The sequence below is a fragment of the Symphalangus syndactylus genome, chromosome 3 (assembly GCF_028878055.3).
Source record: "Symphalangus syndactylus isolate Jambi chromosome 3, NHGRI_mSymSyn1-v2.1_pri, whole genome shotgun sequence".
Lineage (NCBI taxonomy): Eukaryota > Metazoa > Chordata > Mammalia > Primates > Hylobatidae > Symphalangus > Symphalangus syndactylus.
Window position 1 is genome coordinate 20,898,813 of NC_072425.2, and position 24,895 is coordinate 20,923,707.

Sequence of the window (24,895 nt, forward strand, 5' to 3'; positions counted from 1 at the left end):
TATATAGTCAAAGCTCTGTTACCTACTGACTGTATGACCTTGAGCAGGTCACTTAACTTCCTCTGTAAAATGGGGCTGGAGATGACAATAATTTCTTTTTTTTTTTTTTTTTGAGATGGAGACTTGCTCAGTCGCCCAGGCTGGAGTGCAGTGGCACGATCTCAGCTCACTGCAAGCTCTGCCTCCCGGGTTCACACCATTCTCCTGCCTCAGCCTCCCGAGTAGCTGGGACTACAGGCACTTGCCACCACGCCCGACTAATTTTTTTGTATTTTTAGTAAAGACGGGGTTTCACCATGTTAGCCAGGATGGTCTCGATCTCCTGACCTCGTGATCCACCTGCCTCGGCCTCTCAAAGTGCTGGGATTATAGGCGTGAGCCTCCGCGCCCAGCCTATGATGACAATTTCTATCTCAGAGAGTTCATGTGAGGAATAAATGAATCAAATGCACAAATGCACGTGTGCGTGTGTGTGTGTGTGTGTATCTATTGATCTGGAACTTAGCTTGACTTTATAACTGAGCCCAACTCACAGTGAGCCTCTCACAGGGTTAGTTATTACAAGAAATCTTCCCTGCCTCCTCGCTCCCCCAGCCCCAATTCTGATTTAAATGCCTCTCTAAATCTGACTGAGATGCACCCTGTGTGTCATCTATCACAGAATTTAAATTACCTAATCTCACTCAGTTGCACAATCAATATTATTAAAGCCAAATAACACAGTCTTAGAGTGTATCTCAGAGACAGGAAAGGTCCTGTTTCATGTTTCCTTTATAACACACAGGCATGTGTGTGTTCAGGGTCATGATGTAAAACATGTTTCTTCCGGGGGTTCACAGTAAAGACGTTGAGAGCCACTGCCTCAAGAGACAAATGCTAAACAGTCTTCCTCAGCAGAAGGCTGGCTGGCCCCCAGATGAACTGTGCTGTCCACTTCTTCCCTCAGGCTTCCGTTGCCAAATCACCTCCTCTAAGATGACCTCTTCTCCCTGAGCCTGGTGGGCTCCTACTGTGCCCTGTAGGTCTGTGGTTTCTAGAGAAAACGTACTGAGCAGAACCCAGGCAGGTGCTGCCTCTGGGCCTTTTACTCACCTTAGCACACAGAGTCCTCCCCATCAGCCTATGAGAGTGGTTCTCAAAGTGTGATCCTCCCACCAGCATCAGCATCTTCTGGGAGCTTGTCTGAAATGCGAATTCTCAGGCTTCAACTCAGACCTACTGAATCCCAGACTCTGTCGCTCAGCAACCTGTGTTTTCACAAAGGCCTCCAGGTGATTCTAATGTAATCTAAAGTTTACAAACTATTGCTATGTGAGGAGACTGAGTTTGCTTTGGGGAAACTGAGGCACCAGGAAAGAAAGTGACACCCCCAAGGTCACCCAGGGAGGAAATGACTGAGTTAGAATTCTTTTTTTTTTTTTTTTTTTTTGAGACGGAGTCTCGCTCTGTTGCCTAGACTGTAGTGCAATGGCATGATCTCGGCTCACTGCAGCCTCCACCACCTGGGTTCACATGATTCTCCTGCCTCAGCCTCCCGAGTAGCTGGGATTACAGCGCCTGCCACCACGCCCAGCTAATTTTTGTTTTTTTACTAGAGACAGGGTTTCACTATGTTGGCCAGGCTGCTCTCAAACTCCTGACTTCAGGTGATCCACCCGCCTCGGCCTCCCAAAGTGCTGGGATTACAAGCGTGAGCCACCGCACCCAGCCGACTGAGTTAGGATTCTAATCGCATAGCAGTGCAATCGTTTTTGTGCCTGTCCCTCCTACTAGATAGTGAGTCCTTCTCAGCAGGGACCAAGACTGATGCATTTCTATTGTTCAGACTTTAGTATTGAGCTTGACATGCAACAAATGCTCTGTGACCTCTGCTGGCTAAATATAAACCACAAACATCAATTAAAAATCAGCCCAGTGAATGCTCTCATCAAATGGGCATTACCACCCCAAGCTGGAAGAGGAGATGCATGCAGTGAGGCAGAGGACTCACTTCTTGCTCAGTAAAACTCCCTAGAGCCCCTGAAGTAAGTTGCAGACTACAGCCAAGTCATGCTCAACTTTGATTCTAGTCCGGAAAGTTTTTCAGTTCCACATGAGTGTGAGGGGGAGGAGCTAGGAAATGGTTAACAGTTTGATAAAGTTAAACAAATCCTTTACTGGTTGTGAGACTTTCCAATAATGAGAAGTCAACACAATTAGACAAGGCACTAAATTTTTGTGCAGAGTGCCAGCTGTCACTCTTCTTGACTAGCTAAGATCAAAGAAACGTATTTTATCTCTTAAGTTATTAGACATGACAAGGCCATTAAATGGAAATATTGTCATAAGAAATATGTTGCTTGCTTTGAAAATAAAAATCTCACCTTTGCTTCTTTTTTCTCTTAGAAAAGCTGAGAGAAATCAAACTATTTAACTTGGGCATTTCCAACTTGCTAGTATTCTGTCATCTTTTCCCCAGTCAGATGTGGGATTTTAGCTGCAGTCATTCTAGCCTTTCCTCTTGCACAGAACGTCTGTGCAAGTTGGAACTAGAGGACCGAGAAACCAGGCTGAGATGTCTGTGAGCTGTACTCCAGCCCTGCTTTCCCCAGTCATAACAAAATTCACCATCATTCCAAAGCCTTGCTTGCTTTGAAAGGAGCTCATCCTCAGATGTCTTTCCAAGTGCTTATTCTTAGCCTTTCTTCATCTCTAACCTGCTTCCAAAAGCACTCACTCTTCACTTCTGCTAGTAGCAAGGCAGCTTGTCTGACTGAAAATGGGGCTTGAGTTGGTGAGTTGTTTGCTTACAGTCACTGATTACACAGGAGCTGAGGGGCTCCTGGGAACAAACCTTTGTATCAATCAGGGTCCAGGGAAGAGAGAGGGAACACGTTCCAAAGAAGACACTTAAAGAGTTTCATGAAACACAATTTCCAAGAGTGGGCAGGGTTAAGAGATGGCGAAGCACCCCAGAATGAGTAACAGCAGGCAACCGTTACTATTCTTAGATGTGAAAAGGCAAGGAGAGGGGGAGGATACTGGAATTTGATGAGAGTCGTAGCTAAGAACAGGTGCCACCAATGGGGGCTGTGGCCACAGGGAGAAGGCAGCCTCTGCCAAGCCACAGTGGGCAGGGATTTATGTCCCCTCTCCCCCACCAACAGCCCTCTCGTCTTCTGCTGGTCCTACGCATTGACTGCACTCAGCCAGCAGTCAGGCATCCTTGCCCCCTGGGAGTAAATGGGGAACATCCATCTCACACTGAAGCCTGGCCACCACTGAGGTCTGGACACACCCTGGCAAGATAGGCACGGGGGGTGGAGACCCTGCAAGAGCTGCACTGCAGATTTAAGGAGAAAGGCCCTGAAAGAATTTACCATCAAGTTACTGGCATCATGAGGGAGACTTGACAAGGAGGGTGAGCTGTGGGGGGATCCATGGTTTTAGATCCCGCAATGAAGCACTAGCGAAATTCATCCTGGGACCCCACCATCGATGGGTGGGGTGGGTTGTGCGCCCCAGGGAGCAAAGTGCTCTGAAAGAACCTAAGTAGGCCAGGCACGGTGGCTCATGCCTGTAATCCCAGCACTTTGGGAGGCCGAGACGGGTGGATCACTTGAGGTCAGGAGTTCCAGACCAGCCTGGACAATATGGTGAAACCCCATCTTTACTAAAAATCCAAAGAACTTAGCCAGGTGTGGTGGTGCGCACCTGTAGTCCCAGCTACTTGGAAGGCTGAGGCAGGAGAATTGCTGGAACCTGGGAGGCAGAGGTTGCAGTGAGCTGAGATCGTGCCACTGCACTCCAGCCTGGGCAACAGAAAGAGACTGTCTCAAAAAAAAGTAAACAACAGTGACAAAAAGAAAGAGCATAAGTACATCACTGAATTATGTGAAATTCAGAGCACAGACTGCCTTGTTGTGGGGACCCATCCCCACCAACCCAGCATAGCACAGGAGATGTATTGTCACCTCACAAGGGTGACGAGGGGGGCTTCCAGCTTTCCAGGTCCCCTGACGCCTAGACCCCTGGCCCCTAGATGGTGGCCCAAGCTGCAGGCCCAGGGGCCCACCTGAAGTGCCTCCCTATGCAGGTGTGGGGCCCTACCTAGCCTGTCCAGAGGAGTCAGCACTGTCCAGGTCTGTGACGGGGACACGTGCAAGCACCCCGAGAACCCCAGAATTGCTCAGGACTGTGGAAGTCTGGGCTTTTGGAATCAAGAAAGAGAAGACTCAAACCCACCGAATTTTGGGTAGCAATGCACTTGTTCTCACAGGAGGTGAAGTCTGGGAACTTTTCTTATCCTTGCAGCTGACCTTCAAGGTGGAGAGTCTGGTACCGTTTTTACGAATGGGGATTCTGTTCAGAGAAGGCATCCCAGGCGGGCTAGAAGCACCTCCCTCTTCCAGGACCTCCCTCATTCCCTCTGCTCCCACCACAGTGGCTCCAGCTTCTTTGCTTAGCTAGAACTTGCCAAACTCATGCTTGTGCCAGCACCTTTGTGCCTGCTCTTCCCCCTGCCTGGAACGTTCTCCCCACTAGATATCTGCATCATTCCATTTCTCTCCTCATTTAGTTAAATGCCACCTCTTCAGAGAGCTCTCCCCGGAGCGCCCAGCCTTTTCTAGTTCCTTACCCTGTGTTATCCTCATCACAGGCTGAAACTATCTTTTTTTTTTTTTTTATTGTTTGTTTACTTACTTATTGACTGCCTGCCCAGGCTCCATGGAGGCAGAGATTTTGTCTCGCTCTTAGAACATATTCCTAGCACACGGAAATTTTTTACAAACTGAGACGAGATTCACCTAACATAAAATTAACCATCTTAAAGTGTACGATGCAGTGACATTTAGTACATTCGCAGTGTTGTTCAATTATCACCTCTATCTGGTTCCAAAACATTTTCATCACCCAAAAAGAAACCCCGTTCCCATTAAGTAGTCACTCCCCATTCCCTCCTCCCTCAAGTCCTGGTCATCACCAATGTGCTTTCTCCTTCTATAGATTTACCTTTTCTGGGCGTTCCCTATGAATGGAAGCATACACTATGTGAACTTTTGTGTCTCGCTTCTTTCACTTACCATGTTTTCAGGCTCATCCACTTTGGAGCATAGATCAGTACTTCATTCCTTTTTATGGCTGGATAATTTTTTTACACACGTACCACATTTTGTTTATCCATTCATCTGTTTTGTTGTTGTTTTTGTTTTGAGGCAGGGTCTCACTCTGTCGCCCAGGCCGGAGGGCAGTGGTGCCATCTCGGCTCACTGCGGCCTCGACCTCCCAAGCTCAAGTGATCCTCCCAAGTAGCTGGGACTACAGTTGCACACTACCACACCCGGTGAATTTTTGTATTTTGTGTAGAGATGGGGTTTGTGCCATGTTGCCCAGGCTGATCTCGAACTCCTGAGCTCAAGCAATCCACCTGCCTCAGCCCTCCAAAGTACTGGAATTACAGGTGTGAGCCATTGAGCCTAGCCCATTCATCTGTTGATGGATATGATATTTCCACTTGTTGGCCATTATAAATAATGCTGATATGAACATACGTGTATAAGTATTTGGGCCTTTTCCTCTTGAAAGTCCCCTCTCTCTCACTAGAGAGAGAACTGTTTTCCTTTCTTTTTCCTTCTCTCTTCTTCTGCCTATTAAACCTCTGCCCCTAAACTAAAAAAAAAAGTGTATACATATTTGTTTGAATACCTGTTTTGAATTACTTTGGGTATATATCTAGGAGTAGACTTGTGAGGTCATATGGTAATTCTATGTCTACATATAGAACATAGAATAGAACAAATAATATAATAATAATACATTTGTTTTTTTTTTTTTTTGAGAACACTTGTTTTATTATTATTTTTTGACAGACAGGTTCTTGCTGTGTCACCCAGGCTGGAATGCAGTGGCACAATCATGACTCACTGCAATCTTGAACTCTGGGCTCAATCTATTCTCCTGCCTCAGCCTCATGAGTAGCTGGAACTACACGTGCACACCACCATGTCCAGCTAATTTTTTATTTTTGTAAGGTCTCACTATGTCACCCAGGCTGGTCTCAAATTCCTGACCTCAAGGGTCCTTCTGCCTCGGCTTCCCAAAGTTTTGGGATTACAGGCATGAGCCCTGGTGCCTGACCAATATAGGGGCTTTTAATAAATATTTGTGGAGGTCGGGCACGGTGGCTCACGCCTGTAATTCCAGCATTTTGGGAGGCCGAGGCCGGTGGATCACCTGAGGTCAACAGTTCAAGACCAGCCTGCCCAAAATGGCAAAACCCCGTCTCTACTAAAAATACAAAAAATTAACCGGGCGTGATGGTGCATGACGGTAATTCCAGCTATTCGGGAGGCTGAGGCAGGAGAATCACTTGAACCCGGGAGGCGAAGGTTACAGTGAGCCAAGATCGTACCACTGCACTCCAGCCGGGGCGACAAGAGTGAAACTCCATCTCAAAATAATAATAATAATAATTAATTAAAAAATAATTATTTGCAAAATGAATGAACAGTGAGTAAGTAAAAGAAAACATAAATGAATTTAAACATCCAGGTGTTTCCCATTAGGCTTCTTTTATCCTGCCATGTCACTTCCCTAAGTAAGAAAAGGAATTGAACAGCCCTGGGCATGCTAAGGTCTAAACTATCTCAGGACAGTACCATGGACCACTGGCTGGCACACAGTAGGGGTTCAAGAAAAAATTGTCATATATAAGTAATGCTGCAGTGGCCATCTCTGTGCATTTATTTTGTTCACACTGTTGGTTGTTAATGTCAGATAGATTCAGGAGGGGAAATGGCTATATCAAAGAGCGTGCACTTTTTAAAGGCTTTTGACACATATAATAATATATTGCTTTCTGAAAAGGCTGCAAAATGTTCATCAGACTTGAGAATGTTTGGGCTTACTTAGCTTGTTCTAACTGGTGGCTGACTGCTTCCTGTTTGAGGAGACTTTCTTCTGAAAATACCTGTGCCATCATCTCTAGCTAGGTAAGGTGTCTCTAGCTAGGTAGTTAGGATGATGATATTGTTGCTTCGTTTTCCTCATCTCTGGGTCTCAGTTTCCCCACCTGTTATGATATGTTCCAGCCAATGCATGCTTCTTGGAGTTGAGGGTCTCCTTTCTCTTGGACATTGACCCCCACTTGAGTCCACGATAAACCCCAGCCAGTCTGCCCCTCTGTGCTTATAGGCCTCAGGAATGCAGCCTACTGGAAATGAGGCTAAATTAGTTTCTTCTGAAGAAAATACCCATTTGGAAAATGACTTCCCATGTCTGTGCAGCCACAGGCTTGCCTTTCTAGGGAGACATGTCGGAATATGTCATGCTTGGCAGCAAATGAAGGCTGTATAGTTTATTACTGCTATTAGTGATTATTTGTACAAGGCCATAGGTGTACACAGCACCTTACAATGTCAGGAGATGGCTGGAACAGAGGGCAACGTTTCTGCCTTCCAGGGACATCCTGCATTGACTGCTGGTGGGAATCAGTGCCCATCAAAACCACAAAGACTCACTCACACAAACCAAAAAGGTCTGACTGGCTGGAAAGAATGAGTTGGGAAACGAGAGAGAAGGAGGATTTTCAAAGTGCCTCCATGTGCCCAGTATTACACAGACATGATCTCATTTAATCTGCAAAATAATCCTAGGATTTTATTTGTAGCGGAGTCTTGCTCTGTCACCCAGGCTGGAGTGCAGTGGCACAATCTTGGCTCACTGTAACCTCCACCTCCCAGGTTCAAGCGATCCTCTCAACTCAGCCTCCCGAGCAGCTAGGATTATAGGCATGCACCATCCCCAGCTAATTGTTTTGTATTTTTAGTACAGACAGGGTTTCGCCATGTTGGCCAGGCTGATCTCAAACTCCTGACCTCAAGCGATCTGCCTGCCTCAGCCTCCCAAAGTGCTGGGATATAGGCATGAGCCACTGTGCCCGGCCTAATCCTGGGATTTGGAGATTTTTATTTCCATTTTCTAGTGAGAGGATTGAGGCTAGGCTGAATGCTCTTTTGTCCAATTTTCTTAGCATTTCCAAGCTGTATGGAGGGTGATAATACAATATAATATATATGCATATATACCTGGGTAAGGATTGCAAGAGATAGCAGAATGGGCAAATGGGAGCAAGAAAGAAGGAGCTGGCAATTTTTTTTTCCCCTGAATTCTGTGTTCTTTGCACTAGAATCTTGTCTGACTTGGCAGCCGGTGTGAGCACATGAGCTTTGGAATCAAGTAGACCTGGGTTCAAAATCTTCTCTAACCCAGAAGCCTGGGATGAGTCACTTCTCTCTCTGAGCCTCAATTTTCTCCTCTGTAAAATGGGTATAAGAACCACTTCCCACCTGGTGGTTTGTGTAAGGATTAAGTGAAACAATGTGTATACAGTGCCGGTGCATAGAAGGTATCAACCAGAAAGAATTGAGGAGGGTCAAGAGTGAAAGAGGTTTGATGGGTACTATTGTCCACTAGTCACCTAATATCTTGGTGACTCAGTTTCCTCATCTGTAAAAGGGAGATGATCGAGTGTCTTCTGCATGGGCTGGGTGTGAAGATTAAATGAGTTAATAAAATCTGACAACTGGGCTGGGCGAGATGGCTCACACCTGTAATCCCAGCACTTTGAGAGGCCAAGGCAGGTGGATCACCTGAGGTCAGGAGTTCGAGACCAGCCTGGCCAACATGGTGAAACCCCATCTCTACTAAAAATACAAACAAATTACATGGGCATGGTGATGTGTGCCTGTAATCCCAGCTAGTCTGGAGGCTGAGGCAAGAGAATCGCTTGAACCTAGGAGACAGAGGTTGCAGTGAGCAAAGATCACACCACTGCACTCCAGCCTGGGTGACAGAGTGAGACTCCATCTCAAAAAAAAAAAAAAAAAAAAATTTCACGACTGGCATCACTTATTCTTTTTCTTTTTTTTTTTTCCTATATAGTCTCTCTGTCCCTCAGGCTGGAGTGCAGTGGCATGATCACAGCTCACTGCAGCCTCAACCTCCCTGGGCTCAGGTGATCCTCCCACCTCAGCCTCCAGAGCTACAGGGACTACATGTGTGTGCCATCATACCAGGCTAATTTTTTTTGTATTTTTTGTAGAGACAGGGTTTTTCCATGTTGCTCAGACTGGTCTGGAACTCCTGGCCTCAAGCAGTCTGCCTGCCCTGGCCTCCCAAGGTGCTGGGATTACAGGCATGAGGGACCTTGCCCGGCTCATTCTTGAGATAAGAGCTGTGTTAAGAACCTGGCCTGCCAGGGTAGGGGGTGGGACATGAGCACATTGTGAATTAACATCATGGAAGAGCTGAAGAATTCAGAATTTAGTTCTTCCTAGCTGTGAGTCTGAACTCTGAAGAAAAGTATATATGTGTGCGTGTGTGTGTGTGTGTGTGTGTGTGTGTGTGTGTATTTTATATATATGTATGTGTGTGCAGAGAGAGAGAGAACCATTGTAGGTACATGTTAAATAGATTATTTGTTGGTTGATTGTTAATATTCAGGAACAGAGGAGGGGAGGGGTGGGTGCATATTTCATTTTTGCACATTTCATTTTTGCATATTTCATTTATGCTGTTCTCTCCATTGAATCCCCACCCCCACTCCTGCTCTTTTCGTTTTCAATGAACAAGTATGTTTATATACTGAGCATTTACTATACACCGGGCACGTGGTGGTGCCTGGGTCCCTGCCTCCTGGAGCAAACAACAAGATAGGTACTATCTATTTTCCAGGTTCCATACAAGCTGCCCCCCAGACAGAAGAGTGACAGACTTTCTCTGACGTCTTTATGAAATCTGAAACCAAACACGTGGATCCATTTTCCTTTGCCGCTCTTAAGCTAGATAACTTCTCTTCATTAAGGTGTCAGCATAAACCTCACCTTTTCTAGAAGACACTGATGGGGTTTCAGGACACACTACCCCAAACCTTGGCATTTGAGAAAACAGCAAAAGCAGGAAGATCACTCTGTCCTTCCCCTCGCCCTTTTCCCTGAAGCAGGCCATAAAAACCTCATCCAAGAGTGCCCTCCCTGCAGCGGGAAGAAAGGAACGTGTTTATCTCTAAAGACACAGAGATGCCAAGAAGAATCTGAACAAACAGGCCTTGCTCAGTGACTACCTTGAGATCATATGCTTGTTCTCCAACTGTGCTTCTTCTCAAAACTAAGTGTATAGATACTCTGTCGCCAGGCTGGAGTGCAGTGGCGCAATCTCAGCTCACTGCAACCTCCGCCTCTCGGGTTCAAGCAGTTCTCCTTCCTCAGCCTCCCGAGTAGCTGATATTACAGGCACCCGCCACCACGCCCGGCTAATTTTTTATTTTTTATTTATTTACTTATTTTATTTATTTTTGAGACGGAGTCTCGCATTTTAACCCAGGCTGGAGTGCAGTGCGTGATCTCGGCTCACTGCAAGCTCTGCCTCCTGGGTTCACACCATTCTCCTGCCTCAGCCTCCCAAGTAGCTGGGACTACAGGTGCCTGCCACCACGCCCGGCTGATTTTTTGTATTTTTAGTAGAGACGGGGTTTCACCATGTTAGCCAGGATGGTCAGGATCTCCTGACCTCGTGATCCACCCGCCTCGGCCTCCTAAAGTGCTGAGATTACAGGCGTGAGCCACCTCGCCTGGCCCACATAAAACATATTAAATACATTTGTGTGCTTTTCTGTAGTTAATCTGTCTTTTGTTATAGATACCTCAGCCATGAACTCGGTGATGGGAAGGAAAGATATTTCTTTTCTCTCCAACACCATTGACAATCACTGCCAGAAGTCAGGTCCCCGGTTACCAGTTTCCTTCATATGCTGGACTTCTGTCTCCTCTGATTCATCAGGACTTGCAACTGTGATATTTGTTACACTATTTATTTTATTTATTTACTTTTTAAATTTTTTTATTATACTTAAAGTTCTAGGGTACATTTGCACAACTTGCAGGTTTGTTACATATGTATACATGTGCCATGTTGGTGTGCTGCACCCATGAACTCGTCATTTACATTAGGTATTCCTCCTAATGCTATCCCTCCCCCCTCCCCCCACCCCACGACAGGCCCGGGTGTGTGCTGTTCCCCACCCTGTGTCCAAGCATTCTCATTGTTCAGTTCCCACCTATAAGTGAGAACATTCAGTGTTTGGTTTTTTGTCCTTGCGATAGTTTGCTCAGAACGATGGTTTCCAGCTTCATCCATGTCCCTACAAAGGGCATGAACTCATCCTTTTTTATGGCTGCATAGTATTCCATGGTGTATATGTGCCACATTTTCTTAATCCAGTCTATCATTGATGGACATTTGGGTTGGTTCCAAGTCTTTGCTACTGTGAATGTTACGCTATTTAATATCATCCCTTCCACTAAACTGTAAATGCCATGAGGGGAAGGTGTGTGTTTTTTCACTTTAATATCCCTCAGCTCCCATTGCTGTGCAATTAGCCTTCAATAGAAATGTACTGAAGGAGGAAACAGGCAGAAGAGACAGCATTCTGAGGGCAATAATAAAAAATAAACACATGCATTAAAAACCTTGTCTCTTCCTTCCTTTCTTCCTTCCTTCCTTCCTTCCTTCCTTCCTTCCTTCCTTCCTTCCTTCCTCTCTCTCTCTTTCTTTCTCTCTCTCTTTCTTTCTTTCTTTCTTTCTTTCTTTCTTTCTTTCTTTCATTCTTTCTTTCGACAGAGTCTTGCTCTGTTGCCCAGGCTGCAGTGCAGTAGCACAATCATAGCTCGCTGCAGCCTCAAACTCCTGGGCTCAAGCCTTCCCCCTACCTTAGCCTCCCCAGTAGCTAGGACTACAGGTATGCAACACCACACCCAGCTAATTAAAACAATGTGTTGTTGTTGTTGTTGTTGTTGTTGTTGGTAGAGACAGGGTCTTGCTATATTGCCCAGACTGGTCTCGAATTTCTGGCCTCAAGCAATCCTCCCGCCTTGGTCTCCCAAAGCATTGGAACTACAAGTATGAGCCATTGCACCAGGCCTTGTCATTCTTTTTGAGCAGCTGAGATGAGATGGCAGGGCTTTGGCAAACCAGATTGAGCTCAATCTTTTGAGGCAAAACCAAGGAAAGGAATAATAATATTATTAATATAATAATGTATAATCCAGTCGCTCAGGCTGGAGTGCAGTAGTGTGATCTCAGTTCATCGGAGCCTTGACCTCCTGGGCTCAAGCAATCCTCCCATCTCAGCATCCTGAGTAGCTGGGACCACAGGTGTGCACCCGTATGCTTGGCTAATTTTTTGTGGTTTTTTTTGTAGAGATGGGCTTTCACCACTTTGCCCAGCCTGGTCTCAAACTCCTGAGCTCAAGCCATCTGCCTGCCTTGGCCTCCCAAAATGTTGGAATTACAGGCATGAGCCACTGCACCCAGCCGGGATAATTATTTTTCTCATCCACTTCTTGTTGCTTGGGGATGCTGAAGGCAGCTGAACATAGGGTTTACCAGGCCCAAGAGGGAAGCCCCTTAGGGTCTCTCTGCTGGAGGCTGGGCCCCCCCAGGTCTGCACCTCTGTCTAGGGTTTCAGCTCTGTCACATCTGTATCCATCCCCACCCCTATGCCCCACACTTGAAAATCTGTTTTTGTTTTTTGCCAAGTGCCTTACCTCTCCTGGGAGGGCCCCGGGCCCTGTCCCCATTCAGAGGCTGGAAACCTGGGGCTGGACTTGCCAGCAGACCCCATTCAGGCCACCATGCTCCTCCCCCAGACCCCAGCGTGGCCTTGATTTCTTTCTTCAAAAGCTGTGCTGGCTGTGCCGCGCAAGATCCAGCAACAGTTCCCACCAAACTCCCAAGCTGACTGCAGACATTTGCGCTGTCAACAGAATTGCAGAAAATGCAATTCGTGTTGTTAATGAGCAGCTTGTTTGGGTAAACAAACCAGGTGAGGTGAAAAAAGTGATGCTCTCCAGTAGGAAACACAAGCGAACATTAACCAGATGGAGAGCCACGCGCTTCCACACACTTCCTATTCCGGGAGGCTCTGGGTGGCTGCAGCGGACGTTCCTGGCACTGCCTGGGACCTAGGACGCTGCATGCCTTCTGCCTGGCCTGAATCTCCTCCCAAAGGAGAAGAGCCACTTTGTACCTGGCACCGCCCTGGGCCTGGCACTGTGCCTCACGTCTTGCCTGGCCTGAGCCTGGTTTATCATCAGTCCTCATAGCACCATACAAGGTACATGTCACTGCTGGGGAAACTGAGGCTCCAAGATGAGGAAGAGGCTTGCCCCAAGTCAGGATGGTGGATTTGAGTCCAGGTCAGTCCAGCCTGACTTCTCAAGTCCGTGGTCTCACCAATGTCCCACCCGCCCCCTTTGCCCTCCTCCCCTGCCTCGCCCTCCCCTCTCAGCCTCAAGGAGGCCTCCGTGGCTGCCACTCACTGTCTCCTTCCTCAGACTGTGCTGCTGAGGACATTTTTAGCTTCCCACAGAGGAGATTCCCTGCCTGTCTGGTCAGGACAGCACAGCTTTCAGCTTGCTTGCTTGCCTTCCTTCCTTCCTTCCTTCCTTCCTTCCTTCCTTCCTTCCTTCCTTCCTTTCTTTCCTTCTTTTTTTTTTTTTGACACAGAGTCTCCTTTTATTGCCCAGGCTGGAGTGCAGTGGTGCAATCTTGGCTCACTGCAACCTCTGCCTCCCGGGCTCAAGAGATTCTCATGCCTTAGCCTCCTGAGTATCTGGGACCATAAGCACATGCCACCACGTCTGGCCAACTTTTTTTGTATTTTTGGTAGAGACAAGGTTTCCCCATGTTGGCCAGGCTGGTCTCAAACTTCTGACCTCAAGTGATCTACCTGCCTCGGCCTCCCAAAATGCTGGGATTACAGGTGTGAGCCACTGCGCCTGTATGGCCTTCTAAAAGTTGCACAGGTAGATCTTAGACTAGCTTCCTCATAACAACAAAGTCTGTATGTGTGTGCACGCGCGTGTGTGTATGTGTGTGTGTGTGCACAGCCATCCGTTGATTCCAAGAGGAATGGCTTGTCCCTGGAAAATCAATAATTTAGAGGCATTCACAGTCCTCACATAATAAGATGACTACATATTCTGTTTTGTTAGCCTCAGATCATTCAGGAAAACACACGCACACACACACACATACACACACACGGATGTGGCTATATTTTACAACCATGAATGATATGGGCAATTGCAATGGCTAAATCTGTCTCCCATACAGACAGGGCCAGGAAAAGGGAGGTTCAAGTCTACATATGTTTCTGGCTCTCTCTCTGCATTGCTCAAGAAAAAAAACCTACATCACATTCATATGTTATAATGCTGTGAGTTATTTTCCCCTTAGCATTCAAGGGTAAAGAGTCCATTAAGCTGTCATTGGCCACATAACCAGCAGGAGAAGTCAGGGCAGACAGATTGGCTTTAGCTGCCCCGGAGCACACGTGCTCTGCCTCAAGAAGAACACTCGATGGTGTCTGTGTGCATTTGCCCTAGAAGCAGAAATCAATTACTCCAACGGCTATTAGAGGTATGATCTGGTTGGGCAGGCTTGCTGTGAACGCAGCCACTGTTCATTCCGGAGTTCCTTATATGTATTGTATCTTTTTTACTACCAGAGTCTTAGAGAGAGAAGGAGGCTGTCACAGAACCAGAACATGGTACCTGCTGGGGTTTGAGCCACGAACTTTCCAGCTCCAAACCTTATACTCTTAACCACTAGGGTATCCTGCCTCAGCTGCAAATGTCAATGGTTTACTTCATACTCAACATCATGGGAGCTCCCAGCTTTCAAGGGGCCACATATTACATGTCAGGCCCCAAGGATGATCTCATTTAATCCTCACCACAACCCTATAAGGCAAGCACTTCTATGATCTTGATGTAACAGCTGAGGAGACTGATGCCTGGGAAACTGGAAGGGACTTGCCCAAAGCCCCCAGCTCAAATGCAGCAGGTATGTGAACGAAGGGAGTTGGTTTTCCACTCTGCTAAGCTGCCATCCGGCTAGCAGCACAGGCCCAGAAGCAGGGGGAGCTTCCACAGGCAGCTGCCCTTGCTGAATTCAGAACAGTCTTCACAGAGCAACCCAGCTCCTTCCTTCACTGAGGTGGAAGCCTTTCCTTTGAATGAGCCAATTATTTTCAGCAAGGTTTTTTTTTTTTTTTTGACAGAGTCTTGCTCTTGTTACCCAGGCTGGAGTATAATGGCGTGATCTTGGCTCACTGCAACCTCTGCCTCCTGGAGTCAAGTGATTCTCCTGCCATAGCCTCCCAAGTAGCTGGGATTACATGCACCTGCCACCATGCCCAGCTAATTCTTTTTTTTTTTTCAGTAGAGACAGGGTTTCACCATGGTGGCCAGGCTGGTCTCGAACTCCTGATCTCAGGTGATCCACCCGCCTCAACTTCCCAAAGTGCTGGGATTACAGGCATGAGCCACTGCGCCTGGCCTAGAATGAGCCAATTATTTTCAAAAAGCAAAAAATAATTTATGCATATTAGCTAATGAGGATGCTATTCAGGATATTTTTAGCTGAGCGGAGAGAGAGAGAGAGACAGGAGCTTGGTAGAACTTGTTTTGGAAGAAGAGGAGAGACAGCTTGGGAATCAGGCCTTAGCACAAGCCTCAGCTCTTACCACTTTTGGTTGGGTGACATGAAGTGGGGTTGGAAGCAAGGATCATCTCTCTTCTCTGAAATTGTGTGTCATAGTACCAATCTTCCAGGAACATTGTCAAGATTGAAGATAATGTGAGTAAAACACATAGTCAGTAGTCACCAGCTGTACCTATGATAATTATTCATTTATCAAATATTTATTATTGCTGAGCCCTCAGTGTTTACAGATATAACCATTTTATCCTCACCACCATCCCATGAAGTACTAGGTTAGTGCAAAGGTAATTGCAGGTTTTGCCATTAAAAGTAATGGGCTCTTAATCTCCACTCAGACGCTAAGGTAAGTCAATCACTGTCACTCATTTTGTGTGCCTTGATTTGCAACATAGGAGAAATACTGGGACAAAAGCTTTAGAATTCACTGGGTGCAGTGGCTCATGCCTGTAATCCCAGCGCTTGGGGAGGCTGAGGTGGGCGGATCAACTGAGGTCAGGAATTCGAGACCAGCCTGGCCAACATGGCAAAACCCTGTCTCTACTAAAAATACAAAAATTAGCTGGGCTTGGTGGCAGGTGCCTATAATCCCAGCTACTCAGTAGGCTGAGGCAGGAGTATCGCTTGAACCTGGGATACGAAGGTTGCAGTGAGCCAAGACCACACCACTGCACCCCAGCCTGGGCAACAAAGCAAGACTCCATCTCAAAAAAAAAAAAAAGCTTTAGAATTCAGACAACTAAAATTTCTACTAACAATTAAAACACAAAAATGGTTATGTGAGGTATCTGTCTAGAAGGGGTAATTAAAATAAATAAGATATATGTGTGTGTGTGCATGCGTGCATGCATGAAAAAAGTATAAAGAAAAGCTTTAGCAGAGAGTCCAAGAGTCAAACACACTTCCAAAATGTTAGAGCCATATGGTGACTATTTTCAAAATGGAAGAGAACAGGGCCTCTGGAGTTTAGGCTTGGGTCTTGCCTAAAAGACTGAGCCAATCAGGTGGAAATGGGAACAGCCCCAGGGGAGGGGGTCCTAGAAGTCCTGACAAGTAGAATTAATATCCAAAGTGAGTTGGGAAGAGTCAAGGTCAGGCCTGGGAAAACAAAGCATGTATCGAATCCTAGAGATGAGGGAGAAGGAATGGCAAGGTAGGAGGCGCGGAAGCAAGTTCAAGCACACAGAGGTCCTTTTACAGGGTGTCCAGCCTGAGCCATAATAGGTAAGTGAGGTGGCTGAAGAGGCTACACCAGGCCAGGTTCTGAACTGTGTTTGAACTGTGTCCCCAACACCAAGCATGAGGCACCAAGCACAGAGTGAGCCCACTGGAAATGTCTGCTGAATGCTACGCTGCCAGACTGGGGAGAGAAATGTGGAGCAAGAAAGAGTCCTAATCAGAGGACCTGGCACGCAGGAGGGACTTGGAAGAAGGGTGAATGGATCGTTCATGACACCTTGCTTGGGTCTCCTAGTTCAGCCAACCAAATGCCACCTAAGGTCGACTGACTGCCCCTTACGAAGTCAGCCTAAGCCAGTGGGATGCAGGATTCAGAGCTGAAGGCTGGTGACACGCGGAGGAGAAGCAAGCAGGCTGCTGAGGCCATGTGGGTACTCATGGGAATGCCATTCATACTGGCATCTGGGTCAGGCTTAAGTCAGTGGTTCCACACCTGTTCGTGGATCTGCATCACTTGTGGAACTTGTTAAAACACAGCGCTTCTTATCTCCCTTCTGAAGTAGAATTTCCAAGACCAGACTCTAGACTCCATGTTACAGAGAAGCATCACAGGTGATACTGGTACACACAGCTAAATAGGGGAACCAAGGCTTTAAACCATGAATTCTCTCTGGCTGTTCTTAGAATTCGCCTTTTATTGGTTGGTTGGTTGGTTGTTAAGAAGACAAATATATAATAGTTAACATTGAGCCATTGCCATAAGATTAATCATGTACTTCCCATGCATTAACACATTTAACTTTCACAATGATTCTATGAGGAAGGGACTATTCTTTCCATTTTACAAATAAGAAAACTCAATCTGAGAGAGGTTAATAATTTTCCCAAGGTCTCACACACACAGCCAGGCAGTCTGGCTCCAGAGCCCATTCTCTTAGCTTCCATGAGAAGAGACTTATATCACTTTAAATCCATGTATAGGCCAAGTGTGGTGGCTCATGCCTGTAATCCCAGCACTTTGGGAGGCTGAGGAGGGCAGATCACCTGAGGTCAGGAGTTCAAGACTAGCCGGGCCAACATAGGGAAACCCCATCTCTACTAAAGATACAAAAATTAGCTGGGCATGGTGGTATGCACCTGTAATCCCAGCTATCTGGGAGGCTGAGGCACAAGAATCGCTTAAGCCTGGGAGGCAGAGGTTGCAGTGAGCTGAGATCATGCCACTGCACTCCAGCCTGGGCGACAGAGTGAGACTTTGTCTAAAAAATAAAAAATAAAAAATAAAAATAAGTCCATGTATAGTCAGGAGAAGAGGCAACTGCAAAGAAATTACATGTGCTATTTGTTCTTGTTTTGTATTTTTTAACAATATAGTACACTATATACAATATGTAATATAGTTATACTATATTAGTTATACTAACAATATAGTTATTACTAAGAAAAATAATGTTTGATGAATTAGTGAATAAATCAATGAAGGAAAACCACAGCAAGATAAAACACTGTATGTTAGGGAACTAACCAATGATCCCAGAATCAGGAGTTAGGCCATCTGAGCTAAGTTTTCATGGCTTGCTGGCCATTAGATCTCAGATAAGTCATTCAAGCCTGCTCTGTATCAGAATCTTTTTATTTTATTTTATTTTATTTTATTTTATTTTATTTTATTTATTTAGCCTGTTGCCCAAGCTGGGGAGCAGTGGTAGGATCATAGCTCACTGCAACCTTGAACTCCTGGGCTCAAGCGATACTTCCACCTTAGCCTTCAGAGTAGCTGGGATGACAGGTGTGCACCACCATGCCCGGCTAATTTTCTTTTTAATTATGTTTTGTAAAAATGAGGTCTTGCTATGTTGCCCAGGCTGGTCTCAAACTCCTGGCCTAGAGCGATCCTTCCACCTTGGCCTCCCAAAGCACTGGGATTATAGGCATGAGCCAGCATTTCTGGCCAGGATTTTCACTTTTAAACCAAGGACAATAGCTCTCCCTGATTATTGAGCAGTTGGGAAAATATAAACTATTAAGTATTTGCAAGGTAGTTGATATGGTTTGGCTGTGTCCCCACCCAAATCTCATCTTGAATTCCCATGTGTTGTGGTAGGGACCTGGTGGGAGGTAATTGAACCATGGGGGCAGGTCTTTCCCATGCTGTTCTCATGATAGTGAATAAGTCTCATGAGATCTGATGGTTTTATAATGGGGAATTTCCCTGCATGAGCTCTCTCTTTTTGCCTGCTGCCATCCATGTAAGACGTGACTTGCTCCTCCTTGCCTTTCACCATGGTTGTGAGGTTTCCCCAGCCACGTGGAACTGTAAGTCCATTAAACCTCTTTCTGTTGTAAATTGCCCAGTCTTGGACATGTCTTTATCAGCAGTATGAGAACAGCCTAAGACAATGGTATTATTAACAATAATAAAATAATGAACATCTACCCAGAGAACAGGTCAGTGTCCAGTCTGGGATTACTAATCACAAATGAGGAAAGGCTCAGGTATTCATACTTAGTTTTCAAAAGGAGATAAGGATTATTACCTTATCCCATACACAACAAAAATTTACTCAAAATGGATCAAATACCTAAATGTAAGAGTTAAAATGATAAAACTCTTAGGAGAAAAGGAAGAGACTTCACAACATTGGATTTGGCAGTGATTTATTGGATATGACACCAAAGGCACCAGCAACAAAAGAAAAAATAAGCTGAACTACATCAAAATTAAAAGACTTTTTGCATCAAAGGACACTATCAACAGAGTGAAAAACCAATACACTGAATGGGAGAAAATATTACAAATCATATACCTGATAAGGAATTAACATGCAAAATATATCCATAACTCCTACAACTTAACAACAACAAAAAACCCAATCTGATTGCAAAATGGGCAAAAGACTTGAATAGACATTTCCCCAAAGAAGATATACAAGTGGACAACAAGCACTTGAAAAGGTGCTCAAATCACTAATCATTAGAGAAATGCAAATTAAAACCACACCACAGTGAGATACTGCCTCACACCCATTATTAGGAAAAAAGAAAAAAGAAACCCCAAACCCCAAAATAACAAGTGTTGGTGAGGAAGTGGGGAAATCAAAACCCTGGTGCACTGCTGATGGAAATGTAAAATGGGGCAACTGCTATGGAAAACAGTAGAATAGTTCCTCAGAAAATTTTAAAAGAATTACCACATGATCCAGCAATTCCACTTATGGGTATTATCCAAAAGAACTGAAAGCAGGGTCTTGAAGAGATATTTGTACACTCACATTCATAGCAGCATTATTCACAAGAGCCAAAAGGTAGAAACAACCCAAGTGTCCATCGGCAGATGAATGGAGAAACACAATGTGATCTATACATACCGTGAACTACTATTCCTTAAAAAGGAAGGAAATTCTGACACATACTTCAACTTCAATGGACATTGAAGACATTATGCTAAGTGAAATAAGCCAGTCACAAGCAAATAATGTACGATTCCACTTATATGAGGTTATATGAGAGTGGTCAAATTCATAGGCAGAAACCAGAATAGTGGTTGCCAGGGATAAAGTCGAGGGAACAGAGGATGGGAGAGGGAGTTATTGTGCTGTTTAAAGGGTATAAAGTTTCAGTTTGGGAAGATGAAAAAAGTTCTGGAGGAGGACGGTGGTGATGGATGTATAACAATGTGAATGTACTAAATGCCATTGAAATGTACACTTTAAAAATGGTTACAGTGGTCAACTTTCTGTTATGCACATTTTACCACAATTTTTAAAAATGTATAAAAAATAGAAAGTGAGCAAATGCACGAGCTGAATATATTAAGTTCAAATTTTAGAAAGCACTTCCCAAATCTTGTTCCGTGGCTTATTCTTCTTGAGGAATGTGCCTCAAGATAAGGGTTTTGTGGTTGTTTAGTTATTTTTTCAAAAAATATTTACTGGTCACTGCCTGCATGCTAGGCTGTGTACTAGATGTTGAGAAGTAGGCATGGACAAACCTGATGTGGTTCCTGTCTTTATCAATGTGACAATTTAGCAGAATAATATTCCCATTCATTGAAAACCAAATATAGAGCAAGAAGCTTAAATTCTTCATTTTGTTTTATCTTTGTAAAGTGGGTATTATCATCCTCTTATTAAAGAAGAAGAAATCAAGGCTCAGAAAATTTAAATAACATTCTCCAAGTTCACCCAATTAGCAACCTGGGTCCATCTGGCTCCAGAGTCATAATAACCAAAAGGAGAAAACAATCCACGCTGGGCGCGGTGGTTCACGCCTGTAATCCCAGCACTTTGGGAGGCCGAGGTGGGCGGATCACGAGGTCAAGAGATTGAGACCATCCTGGCCAACATGGTGAAACCCTCTTTCTACTAAAAATACAAAAATTAGCTGGGCATGGTGGCACACACCTCTAGTTCCAGCTACTCGTGTGGCTGAGGCAAGAGAATCGCTTGAACCCGGTAGGCAGAGGTTGCAGCGAGCCGAGATTGCACCACTGCACTCCAGCCTGGTGACAGAGTGAGACTCAAAAAAAAGAAAACAATCCAAATGTCCATCAGCTAAAACCACTGAAATGTACACATTTAAAGTGGTAAATTTTATGGTTGGTGAACTACATTTCAATAAAAAATAATATAATCACAATTTAACGTATTAGGAACAACAGACCACTGAATCCTGGCACACAGACCATTTGTTCTGCTATTTCATACTGTATAATTGGGGGCCAATAGAGCTCCCTGGGGTTGCTGTCTTCCCCTCAATAAACACAGCTCCCTAAATTCCAAGCAGAAAAACCAAACAGGTACAAAAGAGCAAGAGCAAGCTTGGAAACTGAGGAGCATCTGTGTCAATGCAGGTGGTATCACCCCTACCATTGGACTTTTATCTGCTAGATCTGCTTAGCCTATTTTGACAACAGTTGAGAAGGCAAAGTTCCTAAATCCTTTCTCTTCACTGGAACGTTTACATTCCAACAATTGATTATGGCATGTATTTGGCACAGAGGTCTCATTTCATTTGAATGACATCAGATTCGCTCAGGTTTAAAGGAATTATAAAATCAATAAGCCACTGAATTATAGAACTTTAGAACCCAAAAGGACTTTGGAAGGAGGTCACCTGGCCTGATTCTCTTATTTTGGTTAAATCTATGGCTTGCTCAAAATCACATAGCCAAGCATGGCTGAGCCTGCTGGGTGTCTTGCAATATGTATCCTCCCCTTCTTTCCTGGAAATGCCATTCCCTTCCCCATACCTTTCAGCTGTGGACATTATTGTCTGGTTGTCTGGAAAAAAGGCTATATTTTCTAGTAAGGTGTGGTTGCATGACTAAATTCTGGCCAGTGGGATGTAAACAGAAGTGGTGTGAGTAATTCCTGGGAAGTACACTTAAAGGTCAGAGTTTGACATGGGCAGATCCTTCTTCCTTCCTGCAGGCTGGGCTGCAGATTAGATAGCTAGAATTTAAGCAGCCATCCTGGACTATGAGGTGGAAGTTCTTTTTGGAGAATCAGAGAGCAATAAGATAGAATTCTGGGTCTCCATTAGTTATAGAATTGTCATACCAGCTCTGGAATGTTAATCGCCAGACTTTATGTGAAAGAGAAATAAAATTCTATTTTTTTCAACAATTGTTATTTCATTTCTCTATCATTTACAGTTGAATTGAATTCTAACTGATACAGAATGTGAACAAACAAGTTGGGCTGAGAACTCAGGTCTCCCGAATCCAAGCATGGTACTCTTTATTATTATGTTTATCACTTTTACAAAATGTATTTATTTATTTCAGAGATGGGGCCTGACTATGTTGCTCAGGCTGGAGTTCAGTGTCTATTCATGGGCATGATCATAGTGCGCCGCAGCCTCGAACTCCTAGGCTCAGCCTCCTGAGTAGCTGGGACTACAGGAACAAGCCACGGAGCCGGGGTACCTTATTACTTTTTTTTTTTTTTTTTTTTTTGAGACGGAGTCTCGCTCTGTCGCCCAGGCTGGAGTGCAGTGGCATGATCTTGGCTCACTGCAAAATCCGCCTCCTGGGTTCACACCATTCTCCTGCCTCAGCCTCCCGTGTAGCTGGGACTACAGGTGCCCACTACCAGGCCCAGCTAATTTTTGGTATTTTTTTTAGTACAGACGGGGTTTCACCATGTTAGCCAGGATGGTCTCCATCTCCTGACCTCGTGATCCACCCGCCTCGGCCTCCCAAAGTCCTAGGATTACAGGCATGAGCCACCGTGCCTGGCCTTTGTTTTTCTTTTGAGACAGTCTTGCTCTGTTGCCCAGGCTGGAGTGCAGTGGCGTGATCTCGGCTCACTGCAACTTCTGCCTCCTGGGTTCAAGCAATTCTCTTGCCTCAGCCTCTTGAGTAGCTGGGACCACAGGCGCCTGCCACCACACCCAGCTAAATTTTTTCTCTTTTTAGTAGAGATGGGTTTTCACCATGTTCATGGTCAGGCTGGTCTTGAACTCCTGGCCTCAAGTGATCCACTCGCCTTGGCCTCCCAAAGTGCTGGGATTACAGGTGTGAGCCACCATGCCTGTCCACTGGTTACCTTATTAATTTTAATAATAAAAGCCAAACTGTGCTAAGTGTTTTGTATATAATAGTTGCTTATAATTTTTGAGTCCTTATTATGTGATAGTCACTGTTAAAATACTTTATAAATGTCACTAACTCATTTAATCCTCATGTCAACTCACTAAAATAGGTCTATTATTATCACCATTTCCATTTTACAGACAGAGAACCTGAGACACACAGAGAAGGAATAATTCACCCAAGGTCATATATTTAGTAACAGGTAGAGCTGAGATTTAAACCCTGGCAGTCTGGTTCTAGAGCCTGTGCTCTTTGCTCGTATGTTACACTCGTTCTTATGATGGAAGCTTCTCATCACCCTCTATGCCCATTTTACGGGGGAGGAAACTGAAACATACACTTGTCTAATCATTTGCATAAAATCTGCCAGTCAATGCTGAAGCCAGAATTAGAAGCTACATTCCTAACTCCCAGTCCAGTGCTCTCTCCTCAGACCACCCTGCTATCTCTGAGGCCACCTGAGCAGACACATAATCCCCACCATCTACCTCCCTCTCCAACACACACACACACACACACACACACACACACACACACACACACACACACACACACCACCCAGCAGGCACCCAGACATTTTTGTGGCCAGGATGGCTACAACCTTCTTTGAAAAGCAGCCAGCTTTGTCCTCCACCAATAACTTTGTTTTATTTATAGTCTCCTGCTCAGAGCTTTTGAACTGGCTGCCCATTCCAGGGAAGATCTTGATAACAACTGTTCCTTGGAGAAGTTTCATAGGTGAATAAACACCACAGCTCCTGCCTGTCTAGCAGAGCTTTGCTCCTGGGGGTGTTTACAAGTCGGTATTGGTGTCCGGGTGCATAAGACTTTAAATTCAAAATGACAGTTTGGACATTTTCACTTTTTTTTTTTTGGTTTTAATTTTAAAAAGTTTACCCTTTGACTTCAACAACCTCAAGGCAGAGGCAAAAGGGAGAAACTATCTTTATTCAGAAGGTGACTCCAACAGAAGAAGTCTTCTATGACTTATCTTCTTGCTTTCTTTGCTCCCAGCCTGGCCAGGAGCTAGGATATAGGACCAGTTACATAGAGGCTATGGGGTGGGGGTAGGGTGGGGAGGCACTCCATGCATTTATAAGAACTGAACTTTCCGATGGATGTTCATGTTTCTGACCTTGCACTACCCCAATGTAGGCTCCAAACAGGCATGCGAGGTGCCTTTGGAAAGCCCCAGGGCACTGTGGCCAGGGTTCACATTGGCCAAGTTATCATGTCCATCCGCACCAAGCTGCAGAACAAGGAGCATGTGATTGAGGCCCTGCGCAGGGCCAAGTTCAAGTTTCCTGGCCGCCAGAAGATCCACATCTCAAAGAAATGGGGCTTCACCAAGTTCAATGCTGATGAATTTGAAGACATGGTGGCTGAGAAGCGGCTCATTCCAGATGGCTGTGGGGTCAAGTACATCCCCAATCGTGGCCCTCTGGACAGTGGCGGGCCCTGCACTCATGAGGGCTTCCAATGTGCTGACCCCCCCTTAATACTCACCAATAAATTCTACTTCCTGTCAAAAAAAAAAAAAAAAAAAAGAACTGAAAAGGCAGAAGCGATGAATAG

General features: G+C 45.2%; 1 pseudogene; it reads left to right on the plus strand.

The window, feature by feature from the left end:
* The first annotated feature begins 24,432 nt into the window (after positions 1-24,432).
* LOC129478915 (large ribosomal subunit protein uL16-like) lies at positions 24,433-24,877 on the plus strand (annotated as a pseudogene).
* The last annotated feature ends 18 nt before the right edge of the window (positions 24,878-24,895 follow it).